This window comes from Gossypium arboreum, chromosome 11, assembly GCF_025698485.1.
Source record: "Gossypium arboreum isolate Shixiya-1 chromosome 11, ASM2569848v2, whole genome shotgun sequence".
Lineage (NCBI taxonomy): Eukaryota > Viridiplantae > Streptophyta > Magnoliopsida > Malvales > Malvaceae > Gossypium > Gossypium arboreum.
In genome coordinates this window covers 108,208,552-108,226,873 of record NC_069080.1, presented here as the reverse complement: position 1 = coordinate 108,226,873, position 18,322 = coordinate 108,208,552, and the positions used below count along the sequence as shown (strand labels likewise).

The following is an 18,322-nucleotide window of genomic DNA, read 5'->3' as shown; positions in this document are numbered from 1 at the left end:
GTTTAAAAAATGTAATTTTATTCATTCTAACTTGTTCAATACTGGTCTCGTCACTAGCATATACTAGTCTTTTCACATAATCTCATTTTGCATAAAAATCTAAAATATAAGATCTAATCCTTGGTCTATAAGTATGTAGGCTATGGATGGCACCAAATGTAACTAAGAACCAACTCTGAAATGTAAACATTTGCAACCATATTGTCAATGCAAGACCAATTCTTTTACGCCTCACACTTTATACTATTAAAGGCAGATGGGCCATTACTGCAATATATTAAAGTGTTACATATCTTCAAATCGTAGTAAAATGGTCATTTCTCCAATACTAATTTCAATAACAGTAAAACAAAATCAAAGAATTTAATTGCCAAAGAACTTACAGTGATTCAGTGAATACAAGACACTCAACTGTGGGTACAGGAAGCAATCAAACAAGCTAAAGAAGAAGAGGAAGCAATAACACACTATTTAAGAAAAATGAACAATACATATTAAGAATATTTACAAAGCACAAAATAGAAATTACAACTATCTTTGCAAGTAAAAAACTTGAAATTCATTTCTTTATCAATCACCTAAAAAAGAAAAAAAAAAGAAAGGAATGAAAAGAATGTGTTTTTGTGAATTTAATTAATTGACGACTACATTTAATAATTATTTTAAAAAAACCCATTTAATACATCCACATCCAAATAACATAGTTTCCAATTCTACAGAAATATACATATATTATATGAAAATTTTAAAATATTCTATTTTTAATTTGCCTTTTGAAAAGTTTGTATTCATCCTCACATTGTAATTAACTAATGTTTTATTTGAATTAATAATTGTGAATACAAAAATATATATTATTTTTTGAATAGTTAAAATTAGTAAAAGGAAAAAATAATATGAATTTAATAATTTTTATGAGAAAAGAAAATAAGGTCTTAATTTCTTTTATTTTGTATTAACTCAATTCGATTATAGGTATATAGTGTGTTAAATATCTTAAAAATTATGTATTTTAAAATATTCGATTATTATTTTTATTTAAATAAAATCTAAAACTCCATATACATTACATTCTTACCATAACATGATTTGTTTGTAGCATTTTACTTTTTCGTTTTTCTTTCGTTTGTTGAGATAACTTTATATTATAATAAAAGAAGTTCAACTCTCTTATTAAAAAATGAGTTCACATGCGTTTTGGTATTATTATTATTAATTTTAAAATTTAGTTTAAAAATATACTAAATTAAATACACTATATTAACAATTGTAGATAATTTTTTTTTGAAATAAAATATGTTTGTAGTGTTAATTATAATTTTAATCAAACAATATAAGTAATATAAAACATTGTTTAAAGACCTAAATTAAATATAACATAAATTAAAGATATCAATAATAAAAATAGTTTAAAAATATATTAAAAGATTCAAATAGTTTTAAATGAAACATATCAAAAATAAAAACATATGGAAAATGAAATATAACCAAAATGTTCTTGTTTAAAGTAAAAAGATCAAATCCGAATTGTAAATGTAATTTAGCATGTATATATTGTCTTTTCCGTATTACTAGAAAAGAGTGATGGTATATTCATTCCAATGGAGATATTTGTTTATGTCCCTTTTCCTTGTAGATTTTTGTTTTGTTGTTGTTGACTCTTGGCATTTGGCAGCCTACGAGCGTGTGCTGCTCTTTACCTTGGCAACCTCCTTTTCCATGAACAAATTTCATCTTTCCAAAGTTGAACACATAACCAACTTACAACAAAGACATCGGGAGGATATTGTTACCTTAGCACAGCATTGATTGATACTTTTCCTCTTCTTGTTGCTACCTTCAACCACTTCTTTAGCTAAAACACACAAACCATTCCATTATTTCAGGATGATACACATTTAACACATAATGGTTCCAACTAAAAAATCCAAATAAAAATAAAATTAACAAAAAAACCAAAGGCAAAATGAATGGAAAACATGAAGCCAATAAAACTAAAAATAACACATAATATTACATAAGGTTGAACAAGTAAAGCATACTCATCTAGCATATGACTAAACTAAAATAACTCAAGCAAGTAGTGCATATAACTAAAATAACTCAAGCAAGTAGTGCAACACCGATAAAACATGGAAAAAAAACAATTTAGGGAATGGTTTAAGGTGTATCACACTAGAAATGCAAGTTTCGAAAGATTACATGGTAAAAAAAATGAACAATAATAGTATTAAACAACAGCAACCCTTACTGTCTGTTCATTTTCCTTGGATTACTCTTATTCAATGCCATGTTCGACAAACATTTTACTTGTTTGCACCAACATTCAACTCTTATTGAACTCACTTTATCAATTTTACTTGTTTGCACAAACATTTGTGTATAAGGATTAAATTACTTAGTTATATCATCATTCAAATACATGAAAATTTTGATCTATCTTTTAAATTTTATATTGATGTTAAAGTGTATATAATTTCTATTATATCAATAAGAAATTAGATTGATATAGAAATTCAAAATATTTTTACTTCAATATCAAAATCAAAGGAGTTTATGAGTAAAAATCATTTAACTACAAAAATAATTTGAAGGTTTGTTTAAATAGAAGGTAAAATAGTATTATTAGTACATTAGCCAAAATGAATCTAGCTTTCAATTTTTCTTATTTTTCTACATGCTAATGAGAAAAAAGCTTGCATAGATGACTAAACTAGAATGAGTAACACAACTTTACAAGTTCTATCAAGCAGTTAAATACCCATTTTCCCTCAATTTTATGAGCAATCAAACAAGGAAGAATGGGAAACACAATGTTACAAGTTTAAAACCACAATAATTCACTAAATCATGATAAGATACAACACACATTACTTACAACTAAACATGGCGTCGAGAAACATTGAAAAAAGAAAGTTGTCAGAAGAGAAACCTGAACACTATCGGCTTTTGAAGAAATCAAATATATGAAACTTGGAAAATGAGAATAGAAATGGATAAAGAACTAATCATTCCAAGAAGATATCCTTAGCAACCATGTAAATGCCAGATAAAATCTGCAGCTTTTGAATAAATCAAAATAGATGAAAACCAGTGAAAAAATGAGGGAAAGGAACGATTGCCTGCAACTCAATACAAAAATCTTACGATGGATTAGTTATCAAGTTAGAATGTCTCTATCCAATCAACTATCAACATTATGAATGATACCCTTAATTTAAATTGCATAAAATAGATGAAGATAGATACAAAATATGATCATGCTTTCATTAGTTTTTAAGGAGAATTACTATACAATCTTAGAAAATAGAAACTCCATTATCTTTTGCCTTTAAAATGTAGGGACAGACTAATAACAAAGAAAACTAGTAGAAATTTACAACTACAAACTTAAATATTAAATATTCGAGATCCATTGTGCCAATTCGATATTAAAAAAATAAAATTGAAAATTGTAAATGAACGAAGCATACTAGATCAAATTAGATTTAAATTAAATATAATATCATTGACTCACTGTGGTAAGCAATCACTAATGATTTGAGTACACATATATGCATAATATATATTTTTCGTCAATATGGTAAGATGGTCCATCCTCAAGATATAGTATTAAAACTATATTATATAATATATTAAGTGCAGCTAAATTTTGTTTTTTATAATTAAGTGCAGTGAGCAGGTTTACGAACCAAGAAAAAAAAATCAGAAAAAAATTATGGGTTTTGGTAAATATTTAATATTCCAGTTAGTACAGTAAGCAAGAAGACAAAAAATCAGAAAAAAAAAATAACTATCAAAATTTAAGAATCACTATCAAAACAAGGGACATTAAAGTTGATCAATATAAAACTAGTATCAATCTTCAAAACTGAAAAGAAACCTATTATTTCTACTAATTTAACAAAAAAAATTAGAGAAAAAGGAAATCAAAACGGGAGAAGAGTTACTTGAGGGAGGACTGCTTACATCAAACCATTATCGATTGTTTCTCTTCTCAAGTTTCCACCTCAATTGAAAGCAAGAGAAGGCCTTACTGAGGGCATTTGGAGATAGAAAAACGATTCTTAGATTGAAGGCCATGTTAGGGCTTGTTAAAGGAGAGGGTTGTGAGGATAGAAGCATGAAAAAGAGGGAGATAAGGTTGGGAGGAAATGGGAAAAAGAATGAAAAAGAGGAAAATACTTTAAACGTGAGAAAGAAATGAGGGTAAAGTTGAAAGTTTGACCTAATTTTTCACCCACCCATTCGCTGAATCATTATTCCGTGGGGATACCACCAAATTGTAAACAACACTTTTGCCTTGAATAATCTCGTATGGAATAGGGTTGTACTAACTTATTACAGCCAACCAAACAATGGCTTAGTGATGGGTCCACTGAATTCAACTGTAACGTATTAGTATTACAACCAACCAAACATGCTCTAAATCTCCAATGTAAATACAATCCACATCATATTTATACTTTTATTTTGGTCTCTCAATTTCTAGGTTGTTTTCATTTTGGACATTTAAAATGAAATCCTTACAATTTCATTACCCAACTTTTAAGGCATTTTCATTTTAATCACCCAAGCATTAAATCTCCAACGACAGCTAACTGTACATTCCATATCATATTTTCACTTTCATTTTAGTCACCCCAAAATTTTTTTAATTATTGATTGGGTAAAAAGAAATCAACGATTAAAAAGAAAAGTTGGTAGAAACTAAAATAATATACAAAAATTATCAAATTGTACTTATTTACCCCATCATAGAAAATTATAAATTTCTTTTTTTAATATTAAAATTTAAATTTTAAAACATCAAAATAAATTAAATAAATTGATGAAATTTTTTTATCTCTTGATAATACCAATCGATTTGTCACTATAATATTGAAATGGCATAATAACAAAATTAGCCCTTAACGTTTGGGTGTTCGGCCACTTTGGCCCTTAAGGTTTTTATGTGGAGCACTTTTATACATAACCTTTGTTTTTTTTTTGGTCAAATTGATCATTTTTAACAGTCTTGTTGACGTGGCCGTTAAGGGACTAACGACGCTGACGTGGAAATTTCTTTTTCCACCTAGGCGTCATATTAGATGCCGACGTGGCATATAAAACAAAATAATGTCACGTCAGCAAATGAATTTAAACTTAAAAAATAATTAAAATTAAAAAATATTTAGAAAATTTTTGAGGTTTACCCACAATTAAAAAAATTAAAAAAATTAAAACATGTTAAACACTAACCAGAAAAGAGAAACCCGATCGATCACAACAAAAAGTGAACCCTAACTTTTGAATCAGTTAATCATAACAAAATATTAGAACCCTAACTCATGAAAGGAAAAAATTGGGGTATGTTTTTATAGTTTCCACTTTCAAACTATTATATATGTTATTTTGGTTAATGTTTAGGGTTCTTGGGTTTGGGGATTTTGGTTTAGGTTTCAAAATTTTGGGGATTTTGGGGATTTTTGGGTTATGGGATTGTTGATTTTTGGGTATTTCAGGTTTACAGTTCATTTATAACATGTTTTCTCTTGTCTCTTTTGTAGTGAAGATTGGTGAAGGTTCATGCTCCAAATCACAGAGAAGAAAAGGTACAAACAAACAAATTTTTCTTCATTTTAATGTTTTGTTTTTTATGATTGTTTCTTTTTGTATTTGTTGGGATTTACTTTTGTTTTTTACTTTACTGTAACTTTTTCATGTATTTGGAGTTAAATAAATCTGTCTAAAGGAAGATTCCCTTGATAAATTAGTTCATGTAAGCTTTCCCACCAATAAATTTGTTTGTGTCTTGTCTTTTTGTAATTTAGGAATGACTAAAGGAAGATTCCCCTCGAGCTAATATGTTTAATATGTGTAATGCCCCAAAATTTTTAATTTTTGATTTAGTTTATGTGTGACACACAACTGTGTATCTACTTCAGTGGTTAAGTGTTTTGGGTATGTGTGAGAGGTCCCAAGTTCAAGCCTTACTTGGCCAAATTTTGATATTTTTATAAATAAAGCCTTAGCCTTGTGCAAAGGGATTAAGTTTAATTGTTGGTAAGTTTATATTAGAATGGGCCTGCTAGTCTGGTGGTTAAGTGGAGTGTTGGAGTATTAGAGGTCTTGTGTTCAATTCTCTGTTATGGCATGGAGATAGTATTTTTGCTCCAATTTCGGCTAAGAGTTGTGTTGGGAAAAATTTTGAGTAGTTGTGTTTTAGTCGGTTAATAGGGAGTGATTTTAGGAGATAATTTGGGAGAGGTTATCAAAAAATAATCTGATTATCTTTTTGTTGCAAATAAAAAATAAAAAATAATAATAGAGTTTCGATTTTCTCTCCAATTCCCCAAACTTTTTCTGACGTTTTCTTCTTCTTTTTTTTCTCTCCTCTGCTGATTCTTTCCCCTAGTTGCTGCTGAAATTTCCATTATTGTTTCCTCTTCCATTTCTTTCTTTTTTTTCCCAATTGATTCGGTTGTTCATCGTTGGTTGAGCGTGTTCGGTGAGTAACAATTTTGTCTATTATTAATCGTTCTTGGTTAATCTTTAAAATGGGGATTCATTTTTAGTATTTAGGAGTTAAGTAAGGGGCTAGTGGTTTTGAATCAACGCTATGATTGAGCGAAGTCGTGGATACTCAAGCGAAGTAAGGGTTATGTTAGGCTTTTAGTCGAGTTCCAGGGTTTTGTTAGGCTTTTAGTCGAGTTCCTGCCGAAATTGGTTGATTAAAAAATGAATTAAGTGATTAATCTGGAGATATGTTGGTCGATTTTTAGGTTCTGAAGATATCAAGTGTGTACCCAAAATGCAGAAAATGGGATTCGGCAAAAAGTCGAAATTGCTTGCTGTTGAGAAATAAGAGAAAATGATGCAAAAAAAAAAATTGTAGAGAAAGGAAGTAAGGGTGTTATAAACTTGGAAATCAACATTTTGCACAAAAATAGTTTTGGAAAGCAGCAGTAGTCTAACTTTGAAAAATCATAAAAAATAGTGGAAATTGAGTTGGAGGTTGAATAAAATATGAAATTAAAGTTTATTGGGTCTAGTTTTTCATGGAAACAATGCAATTGTAAATTATTAGATATAATAAATTTTGTGAGACAAGGTCAGAATGATTTCGGGTTCCCTTGTTCTAACTTTGATAAATCATCAAAAATCGTAAAAAAATAATTAGGGGCTTAAATTTATATGTTTAAATCATTAACGAGTTTATTTTTAAGAGAAACAAATGGAAATATCATCTAAATTCCGTACGAAGAGATAAATAATTTTTAGTAAGGAAAGGTTGAAACTGTCAAACAATAGAATAGGGATAAATTTGAAGATTTTACTGTACTTATTTGATAAACTATAAATTTTGAAAATTTAATGGTAGAATGGTATTTGAGTCTAGTTTCAAAAACATCAAGCGGAGCTTAATTTGGAATTCTGTAGCTCAAGAAATAAATAATTTAGTGACAATGACTCAAGTAGACAACTTTGAATGAACATATAAGTAAATAGTGAAAACATATATGAATATTTAGCTAGCATGGGGTACATTAGAAATGGATCACACAGCCAAGGCCAATTTAGGGTCGAGTGGGTCACACGGGCGTGTGGGCCAACACGGACAGATCACATGGGTGTGAGCCCATATTTACTGAAATGTTTCTAAGGTTGCACGGGTCGCCTAAGCCGACTATGAACCTACTGTAAGGTCGGTAAGCGCTACTTAGGCACCTAAATGTGTGAAATTGACTAAATGATATCTGTAATGAGCATGTTAATAACTTAACTGAATATATGTACTGAAATTACACAATAGCATATCATCCATTGTATGTTGCATTGCATTGGGTTAGGGGTTGTTATTCGGAGGAAGTGTATTGAAAGGCTTTAAGCCTAATTTACTGGCAGCTTAGCTGCAAACTACTATTTTGTGCCACATTCGTTACTACTTGGAGTGTAAGGATGGGTGAGTTGATTATATCTCCATATGGAGTGTAGGGTTGGATGGAGATGGTGTGTAGAGGTTGGTTGGGTAGGATTTTGCTACTGCATAACTGTTACTGCTACTGATACTGTGATTGGCTAAGGCCACTGCATTTTTGACACTGTACTGAGATGGGCTAAGACCCAAACTGTCACTGATATTGAAAATGGCTTAGGCCCAAGACTGTTCAACTATGCACTGTGAATACTGATTGTTTGTTTGTTTCTACGAGATTACACATTGAGTTTACGTAAACTCACCCTTTTTGTTTAATGTTCATAGGTAATCCCCAGACTTAGATGGATTGGTGCGATGGAGGACTCAGCGGTGACCAGAATAATTTTTGGACTTGATGGTTTTCAATTTACGATTTATAATTTGATTATTATTGATTATTTGGGTTGTAATTTAAGGACCCTCCAGGACTTTGGTTTTAAATTTAGGTTTTTGTTTATTTATTTTACTTTATGGATTTATACCTGCTAGTCGTAGGAACTTCAGTTTTCAAAAAGTTAAAATATTTTCTAAACGGATGATTACTTAGACTGTTTTATTAAAGCTTCCGCAACTAGGGATGTTTGAAAACAATTGTTTTAAATGAATAAAGACGACTTCCTAACTTCTAGCAAAGGGTTACTAAAGATAATAACATGGAATGTTTCGTCTAACAACGAGGTTTCAAAAACATTATCGTGTGACATTGCTAGATACAGCCATAACGTCTAGGCTGGGTTTGAAGTGTTACAATATGAAACAATAAAACATCTTTGAAGCGAGAGAGAAGTGAGAGAGGGATAAGGAAAAGCAATAAAAATTGAAGTTTGAAAATTTTTGAAGCTTTTAGGTTAGAACATATATATATCCTCCTTGCCAGATTTTGAATTTCATCATTTTGCTTTGTGTTGCTCATTGAAATTGTCATGGAATATAAAACTAATATCACTAAAAACAATTTTGATTATTAATTGAATAGATTCTAGAAATTTAAATTGAGCTTAAATTATAGGCCTCTCCATGTTTAAGTAGTGCGGCCCGAGCTTGGTGCATAAATGCAGTTTTGTCTGCACTCTTGGCAGAACTTTAAGGATAGATCCACTGGGGAATGAACTAATGTCAAATAAAAATCTAGTACTGTACTAGTTTCTTTATTTTTTCAAATATTATCTGTCTTTCCGTGGTTTTTAATTATCATTAACTGAAAATTGGAGGAGTTTAATTATTATTATTTTTTTAAAATTTAGTTATTATAATGATATATAATTGAATGGCTTAGCCATGTAAAATGTTCTCCAATAATTTTAATAATTTAAGAAACTATGTTATATCGTGTTTTGTTTCCCTATTATTACTATAAATTTGGAGAAGTAATTAATTGAAGAGTATTCGAGCCTTCACAATTGCTAGCAATTTATACTTATTTTACCAATATAACTACAGTTTTGTTGATCTAATTAAAAAGACTACTATTAGTTTTGTTTAAGAATATTTTATTTATGTTTAGTAAATAATTTGTATTTTTTAAATTTAAATTGAATTCTATATGCAGTTCCTTTTGCTAAGAAGTTTTTCTGCTTGCTTTGCCAAACTAGAGATCTTATCTTTTGCAGGTTCAACATTTGCAATATTAACTCGTAGTTTCATTGAGTTCTGCATCCTTGGTACAGATAATTTTCCAAGCACTTCGCTAATGCATTTGGCAAATATACCTTATTCCTTCACCAATTATTTCCCTACCATCCTTTGTAACTCTAAATTAAATAGCACTATTACAAACCATAACCTCTAGTATGTAGCCTTCGACATGTCCTTTTCGAAGAAGAAACTCTATGTTTAATATGTCTATTGGTTACTATTTCTGTTTGCTATTGCTGACAACTTTTGGGGGGGCAATAATTTTGGATTTTCTGTGAACTTAGTAATAACTCTTCATGGGGGCAATGATTTTAGATTTTTCACTACACGAGGAATATAAGTGGTCCCTTTGTGTTTTATTGTTGTTTTTTTATGACATATATATAATTATTAAATAATTTAACTTTATATGAATTGTTTATGATTTATATTATTGAATAATTTATTTGTATATACCTTTTTTGGCTGCACATTATTTGTCATTATGCTTATGTTTTTTTTTTTCCTTTAAACTGTAGATGTCTGTAGAGAAGGAATATTACATCAACTTGCATGTTGGGAGTAAATTTATACATGATCCCCATGTTAGGTATTTAGGTGGTGAGATGGTGAGGCTTAAAGAGGATCTAGATACGATATCGTATTTTGAGTTGTGTAAAATTGTTAAAGAAGGGTTAGGGTTTAATACATTGCAACTAATTTATTTCCATGTATGTGGCAGTAGGACTTTATAGGATAACCTTAGGGTTGTGTGGAATGATAGTAGCACTATTGATATGATAAACTACTGGGTTAAGCATAAGGAGATAGGCTTATATGTAGAGCACGAGATTGACACTACTATTTTTATCGATGATAAATCAATGTTAGCTGTAACATGTTTGCAATTTGGTGGTGATGGTAATGAATGTGGTGAGGGTGGTGAAGTTGTTGGCAGTAAATGTGGTGAAGGTAAGGGTGAGGGAGATGGTGAGAGTTTGGGTGAGTGTGGTGAGGTTGCTGGAAGTAAAGGTGGTGAGGCTGTTGAGGGTCAAAGTGTTGGGAAGCGTGGTGAGGTTGCTAAAGGTTTAGGTATGGAGGTTGATGATGTTGCTATCAATAAATGCAGTAAGAGTGATGGAGGTGGTGAGAAGGGTGTTAGGGAAGTGGATGGGAAAACTGGTAGGAAAGGTAAGGAAACAATACTTAATGAGATTGAAAGTGAAAGCTCTGGAGAGTAGTTTAAGGCTGAGGTCCTTGAAGAAGTCGATAGTGAAGGACTAAATGATAGTGTTGGTAGGGAAGAAGATGGAAATGCAGCTGAATATTTTTATTATGAAAGCATACTTGGGTCAGAAGATGATGACAGTACTGATGTTTGTAAAAGAAGAAGTAGGTTCCTCACATGTAATCCAAACTCAGCAAGTTCACACTTTTGTATTGGGATGCTGTGTAAAGATGGTAAGCAATTGAAATCCATAATTCGTAAGTGCCCAATGTGTTATAGAAGGGAACTTAAGATAATCAGGAATGAACCAAATAGGCTTAGAGTTAAACGCATTGCATCAAAAAGGTGTAAATAGGGAATATTTGCAAGTTACAATAACATTGTCAGATGTATACAGGTGAAAAGTTTTCATGATGAGCACAACTATTGTGTTAGTTTTAGAAAGAAAATGGTCAATGTAAAAGTTATTGTAGAACATTTTGAAGCTACTATTGGGGACCACCCAAAAATGAAACTAAAGGAGATATAAAGAAGGATAGCTTAAGAAATGCATGTAAATGTTAATATAACAAGGTGTAGAAGGGCCAAGAAAATGGTGAAGGATAAGTTGGCAGGGAACTTCGTACAATAATTTGCTATGTTGTGGGATTATATTGATGAGTTGAGACTAAAGAATCCTAGAAATACTATAAAGATTGTAGTGAATAAAGTCACACTTGAATCTCCACCATATTTTAAGAGGTTTTATGTATGTTTTGAAGCACTGAAAAGTGGTTGGAAGGAAGGGTGCGGACCTATACTAGGTTTGGATGGTTGCTTTTAAAAAGGTCCATTTAAGGGTGAGATGTTGGGAGAGATGGAAACAATTAGATATTCCTATCTAGGCTATTGTTGAGGGGGCATGCATTGATTCTTGGGCATGGTTTCTTAGTCTATTAACATCAGACTTAGGAATGGAAGATGGTTTTGGGTATACCATCATTAGTGACCAACAAAAAGTAAACTATTTATTTTGCATTTATTTATTACTAATATTATTAATTATTACTGATGATTTACTTATGTCTTGTAAATTAATATGCAGGGTCTCAAGATAACCATTAATGACATTCTGCCTAGAGTAGAGCATAGAAATTGTGTTAGACATGTCTTACCAAATTGGTCTGGTAGGAAGAAAGCAAAGATATTCGAATTTGCTTTTTGGAAAGTTGTGAAGTCTACAACAGAGAGGGAGTGGGAACAAAGCAAAGAAGACTTGTATAAGTTTGATGAAGGTGTTGTAAAGGAGTTGTTCTCTAAGAATTTGAAAGCTTGGACCAATGCCTTCCAGTGTTACACTCAGTGTCAGATATTATAGACAATAACCTCTGTGAAGCATTTAACTCCAGTATCTTGGAGTCTAAATTTAAGAGCATAATAACCATGTTGGAGGAAACTAGAATTAATATGATGACCAAAATAGTGGCTAAGAGGAAACAATACAATTCATGGAAATATAATTATGTTCCACTAATAAAGAAGAAAGTTATGACAGCAAGAAGGAAGGTGTTGATTGATAGATGATCTGGAATGGAGAAAATGAGTGTGAAATTAAAAAAGGCAGAAAATAGCACGTAATAAATGTAGAGCATAAAACTTGCAGTTGTCGAAGTTGGAAATTATATGGGATCCCATGTCCCCATGCCTATTGTGTTATATAGCATCTTGAACAAGATCCTAATGACTATTTACATAGGTACTATCACAAGGACACATATTTGAATGCATATGAATATGCTTTGTTACCCATAAATGGGTCACATGAATGGACTAAATCTGGTATTGAGCTCGTGCTTCCACCGGTTGAGAAAACAATACCTGGTAGGCCAAAGAAGAATAGAAGGAAGGCAAAAAATGAACTGAAAAAAGTGAAGCCTGGACAACACAGTAGGGCTGGTCTAATTATGAGATGCAGGAAATGTGGTGGTGAGGGTCACAACAAAAGATCATGCATTCAACCTAACACAACAGGAACACAGGTATATCGTAAACACTTTTTTCATTTTTTATTTCCAAAATATTAAAATCTAATTTGGGTTCTGATTTTTTTTGGTTTTAGTCTAGTACGAGTACGAGAACTCGAAGCCCAAAAAATAACAACGTAACACCAAGCATTCAGCCTAATACAACTGGATCACAGGTATATCGTATACACTATTTTAATGTAAATTCAAAAATATTTTAATCTAATTTGGGTTCTGATTTTTTAGGTTTTAGTTTGGTACGAGTACACGAATTAAAAGCCAAAAAAAGAACAATAGAATACCATGCATTCAACCTAACACAGCTGGATCACAGGTATATCGTAAACACTTTTTTAATGTCAATTACAAATTATTTAAATTTAATTTAGGGTTCTAATTTTTGTTCTCAGTTTGGTACAAGTATGACAACTAGAAGCCAAAAAAGGATGGCATATCAAGAACTTATCAACATACAAGAATCCACTGCATTAAAGAAGATGAAGAAAGGAATTGAGATGGTTAACATATTTTGTTTATTTTTTGAAATTATTTATTGAAATGGTTGGTTAACATCTTACTACTATAGGATCATTTTGTTAGTATAACATATTTTGTTTATTTTTAAAATGATTTGTTGAAAGATGCATACCATTACTGCTATAGTAGATTTTTTAACATGAAATTGGTGAAGCCCAATATATGAAAATAGTGAACATGAAATTGACAAGTGTATTAGATTTTTTTTTTTGTAGGGGAATACTTTTATACTAATATTAGCCTTACTTGCTTGTTTTAGTTAAGTTGTTCAAATACGTGAAACTGAAATCAAAACAAAGAATAATGGAATGAACAAATCCAATAAAAACTAAATTATACAGAGCAGTTTTAATCTAATGGTTTTAATCCAATAAAAATCAAAATGGAACTACCCAAAACCATCTTAGAAGACTTTATTTCTGGATGTTATAATCTAATGATTTTCTTCATGTAACACTATTATCCATATTATGGATAGACTATTCATTAGACAACTAATAATCCAACAATAATCCACAACATTAAAAAGGTTCCCTTAAGGCTGCCAAATCCTAATAAAACATTAAAAATGTTTGCAATTCCCGAACATTTAGTACATATAAATTGGTCAAATTATAACATTCCTAAATAATGTGACAAATAAGATAAGCAATACACTGCAAATAAACATTTTTTTTTATAAAACTCTTTCTCTTTCTTGAGTGAATTACATTTATGCTTCAAGCTCTTAATCTTTGTGTTTAATTGAATGTTATCCACAACATCATGATTCAACTCTTTTGTTTGGTTGTCCTTACCCACATTTTGTACACTGCAACTCTCAGACATCTTAACATTACTGCTTTTACTGCCACTCTCAAACATCTCACCACTTCCACACTTCATTATTTACTCCCAAAGTCTTGTATTCTCTTTTGGAAGTTTTCTTTCACTATCACGTAACTCACGTATTACTTCATCCACCCTGTTACACAGCTTATCATCATACCACTTATAAAATCAACATCTATTAACTACATTTCACACAAAAAATTGACTTTTTATTATATAAACTCTACAATTCCCCAGTTTAGTCTATATGTAGAAAAGCTCAATTTTACAGATATCATAATTCCATGAGAAATTCATTCGTCTTTCTACATACAAAATTGTAAGATGACACAATTTCTACATCCCTAATTCAGATTTACCCAACACTTCCAAAATACAAGAACAATCATTTTGTTAAAAATAGAAAACTTAACACAATTCATAGAGGCCAATGTTTGAGTTTACATCCTCAACACCTATCCCAAAATGACCAAATGAAGTTTCAATGTCATACTTGTCAACTCTGTAATCTAGTAACGCCATTTAAGAAAAATGAAATATCCACAACTGAGTTCATATACAGTGACTACTCTAATATTCACATATGGAAAAGAAATGTTTCACCAATATCCAATTAAAAAAATCAAAAAAATAAAAAAAACCCCAAATTCTTATGATCCCTAAAACAAATCGGCTAAATATGCTTACTCGGATACTTTTCACGCATGGAAAATAAATGTTTCATCAATATCCAATTAAAAAAAATAAAAAAAAAAGAATCACACAATTTCTTATGAACCCTAAAATATATCGGCTGTTGTAGGCCAATTTTGGCCTGTTTACAAATAAAACCCAAGTACAACCCAATTACCCAAACCCCCTAAAACCCAAATACAACCCAATACCAACCTAACCCCTACCCATACCCAGCAAGCCCAAAAATCCAAAATTTACTACCCAATTTTACAAACCCTAAGCCCAGCCCGAAAACTTAACATGTTTGGAAGAACCCTAGGGTTCCCCTCCCCAAGGTAGCCGCCACACGCCCCTCTGCCCTTGGCTACCACGCCCCACTTTCCTCTGACACTAGCACCATCCCTGGTCACTCCCATATCGTCTGCCACCGCATGCTTCCCCTCCACTTCCTTAACACCTCCATACCCTGCAAAAACAAAAACAGACCAAACAGAATAGGACAAAAATAAATAATATTTTCCTAGTTTTGTAATCGGCTATAAAGCCGAGAAATAAACATTTGTAATTGGGGGAATTTTTTCTATGAATACAAAAATTTTTTCTTTGTTTTAAATACTAGCAGAGCAAATACAAGAATAATTCCAAACATCAAAGTAGTAGAATAACATCAAATCTGTAACACCCCAAAACCCGAGACCATCGCCGGTGTCGGACCCGGGGGTTAACAAACCAAGTTCACATGTTTTTGCCCACCAATTTGACATTTCCAGTCAGGCTGGAAAACTGCGTCACTGTCGCCTTAAAAATCATATCTCGAGTTTCAAAACTCGGAAACTGGTTTCGTAAATTTTCCCTGAATTTAGACTCATATATCCATCCATGGATTTATTTCTAGGATTTTTGGTCGGGCCAATTGGTACAGTTTATTAGTTAAAGTTACCCCTGTTACAGGGATCGACTGCTCCGACCTTCGCGCGGTATAACTTGAATATCTCTCTGTACAGGGCTTTAATTCTGGTGTCGTTTGTTTCTAATGAAACTAGACTCAAAATGGAATCTGTACATATAAGATATATCTCCTAATTCTTTTTGGATAATTTATAGTGAATTTTAAAGTTGCGACAGGGAACCCAGAAACCATTCTGGCCCTGTCTCACAATAGCTTTAATATCTCTTAACCTGTAACTCCTATGACCATTTCGTTTCTTCCATATGAAAATAGACTCATCAAGGTTCATTTACATAGCTTATTCACTATCTAATTCCATTCCTATGAATTTTGGTGATTTTTCACATTCACGCCACTGCAGCTGGCAGCATCTGTTTTAAGATAGGACTCACCTATTTGGTGGTCTCCATGATTCAACTAGCCTTACCATACATAGGTTCATATATGATCATTTTAACCGTGCCAATGGCTGATCATATGACCAACATTCTCATTTCCAAGCCATAGCCACATCATGACACAAAATATATACATACAACCCACAATTAGTCTAAGTTCATACTTCCTTTTCGAGCCATTTTCGCACGGCCGTACATACTTACATTACAACATATTTAACAAACAAGGGGTAGTCCTATACATGCCATCTCAAGTTCAAACAAAAATTTATACCAAAATGGAGGCTTGATAGTGTGGATGACTTCGACTTCAACGATCCCAAATCCGATTGCCTCGAGCGAAATCTAGAAAACTAAGAGCCAAAGCAACGGGTAAGCATTTTATGCTTAGTAAGTCTCAAGGAATATAATGAACTATAATTTACAGCAATACATTCACATAGCCAAATGCATCATTTCATTAAGACACATTCTTACTTCATACTTCATCATTATATAAATTCGCAAAGCATCAATCAATTCAATAACTGAAATTCATTAGTCGATTGAGCGAATGTTGCTCAAACACGTCGACTTTCCAATGCACATATAACGTACCTTATCCTTTGGGCTGTCCGAGTGTACTAATTAAATTCATTTCAGCAACCAACACTCACCTCCAGCCCAAGATTCTTCGGAATATAACCGGATATAATCAAGTGCACAAATGCCTTGGTCTTAGCCGGATAGAATAACTTCGCACGAATGCCTTCGGTCTTAGCCGGATATAACCACTAGCACAATTGCCTTCGGGTCTTAACCCGGATATAATTTCCAGCATAATTGTCTTCGGGCTTAGCCCGGATATCATTCAATTTCTCATGCACACATACATCAATAATCATTGGACATACATATTTCATTTTCGTTACTAAGGCTCAAACACAATTAATATCATTAGCATATTCGCCGGGACTTAGCCCGGTGGAATTCAAATACTCATACACACCTAATCAATAATCATACACATCCATATTTCATCTCACATAATTCAAGTAAGGTCACTTCTTGAGGACTTACCTCGGATGTTGTCGAACGGCTTTTTCGGCTATTCGATCACCTTTTCCTTCCCCTTGTCCAATTGTGGCCCTCTCGGCTCTTGAGCTAATTCAAACAAATTCAATTTATTAAAACCTCATTGTGCTTGCTTATGGCGAATATGACAAGGATTTTAGATGGTCATATGGCGCTCTTTAGCTTGAATACACAATGGTCATGCACATTTTATACTACATCAAGCAATTCAATACAATTTGTTTGAACATCAAGGAAATGCTAAGGCCTTCAATGGGCTACCCAAGGCCGAATATTCATGTACATGTTGAGGTCAAAATTTGCACTTAATACCTCACAAAAACAGCATGCAATCTACTAATTAATGCTTGCACATTGTGGCCCAAAACTTATAATATAGCATCAAGCACTTATATGTGTGCTAGGCCGAATTGTGCTTGCAATTTCACAAGCATTCTTCCACATTTTCTTCTTTAAATCAATATATTCATCACTTAGTTCACAACCAAACATAATGTGCAATCATATATATGCATATATGAGCATGGCCGAATTTTCAAGGTGTCCATAGCCATCCAAAACACAAACTTTTAACTAACATGCAAGAAGCATGAATCATGCTCAAGAATGCATCATGGCCAAGTATGACAATCATGCTCCTTTTCAACTTTAATCATGATAAAACAAAGAGAAAACTCAAAATCTTACTCATGAGTAGAAAATCCATCATTGCATGCATCATCATCAAGCTTCACACTTAGCATGCAATGGCTTTATCACTATAACAACTTTGGCCAAATACCATTTCCATGGCATACCAAAGATTTGAGCCATGGCTAACATGCACATCAAGTTAGCAACCAAAACATGCATGAAACTCCCAACACAACCTCATACATACCTTAATCTTGATGCAAACTTAGCCAAATCTCCTTCTAGATCTCTTCCAAGCCAAGCATGAAGCAAAAATCCTCCCCTTTTCCCTTAGTAATTTCGCCAAGAAGATGAGAAAGGATGAACAAATTTTTCTTTTTTTCCTTAGTACATTCGCCAAGCCTATGGAGAAGAATGAAC

The 18,322-nt window shown here is 32.1% G+C and overlaps 2 long non-coding RNA genes across 2 annotated transcripts; one reads left to right on the top strand and one right to left on the bottom strand.

Moving 5' to 3' along the window:
- Positions 1-1,396: 1,396 nt before the first annotated feature.
- Positions 1,397-4,188, bottom strand: LOC128283651 (uncharacterized). The gene is made up of 2 exons (XR_008274047.1): positions 3,970-4,188; positions 1,397-1,855 (listed from the first exon to the last, which is right to left on the bottom strand). It is a non-coding gene; the product is annotated as an uncharacterized LOC128283651 (long non-coding RNA).
- Positions 4,189-5,320: 1,132 nt separating this feature from the next.
- LOC128283649 (uncharacterized) lies at positions 5,321-8,316 on the top strand. Its single transcript, XR_008274046.1, has 3 exons — positions 5,321-5,349; positions 5,550-5,594; positions 8,246-8,316. It is a non-coding gene; the product is annotated as an uncharacterized LOC128283649 (long non-coding RNA).
- Positions 8,317-18,322: the final 10,006 nt, after the last annotated feature.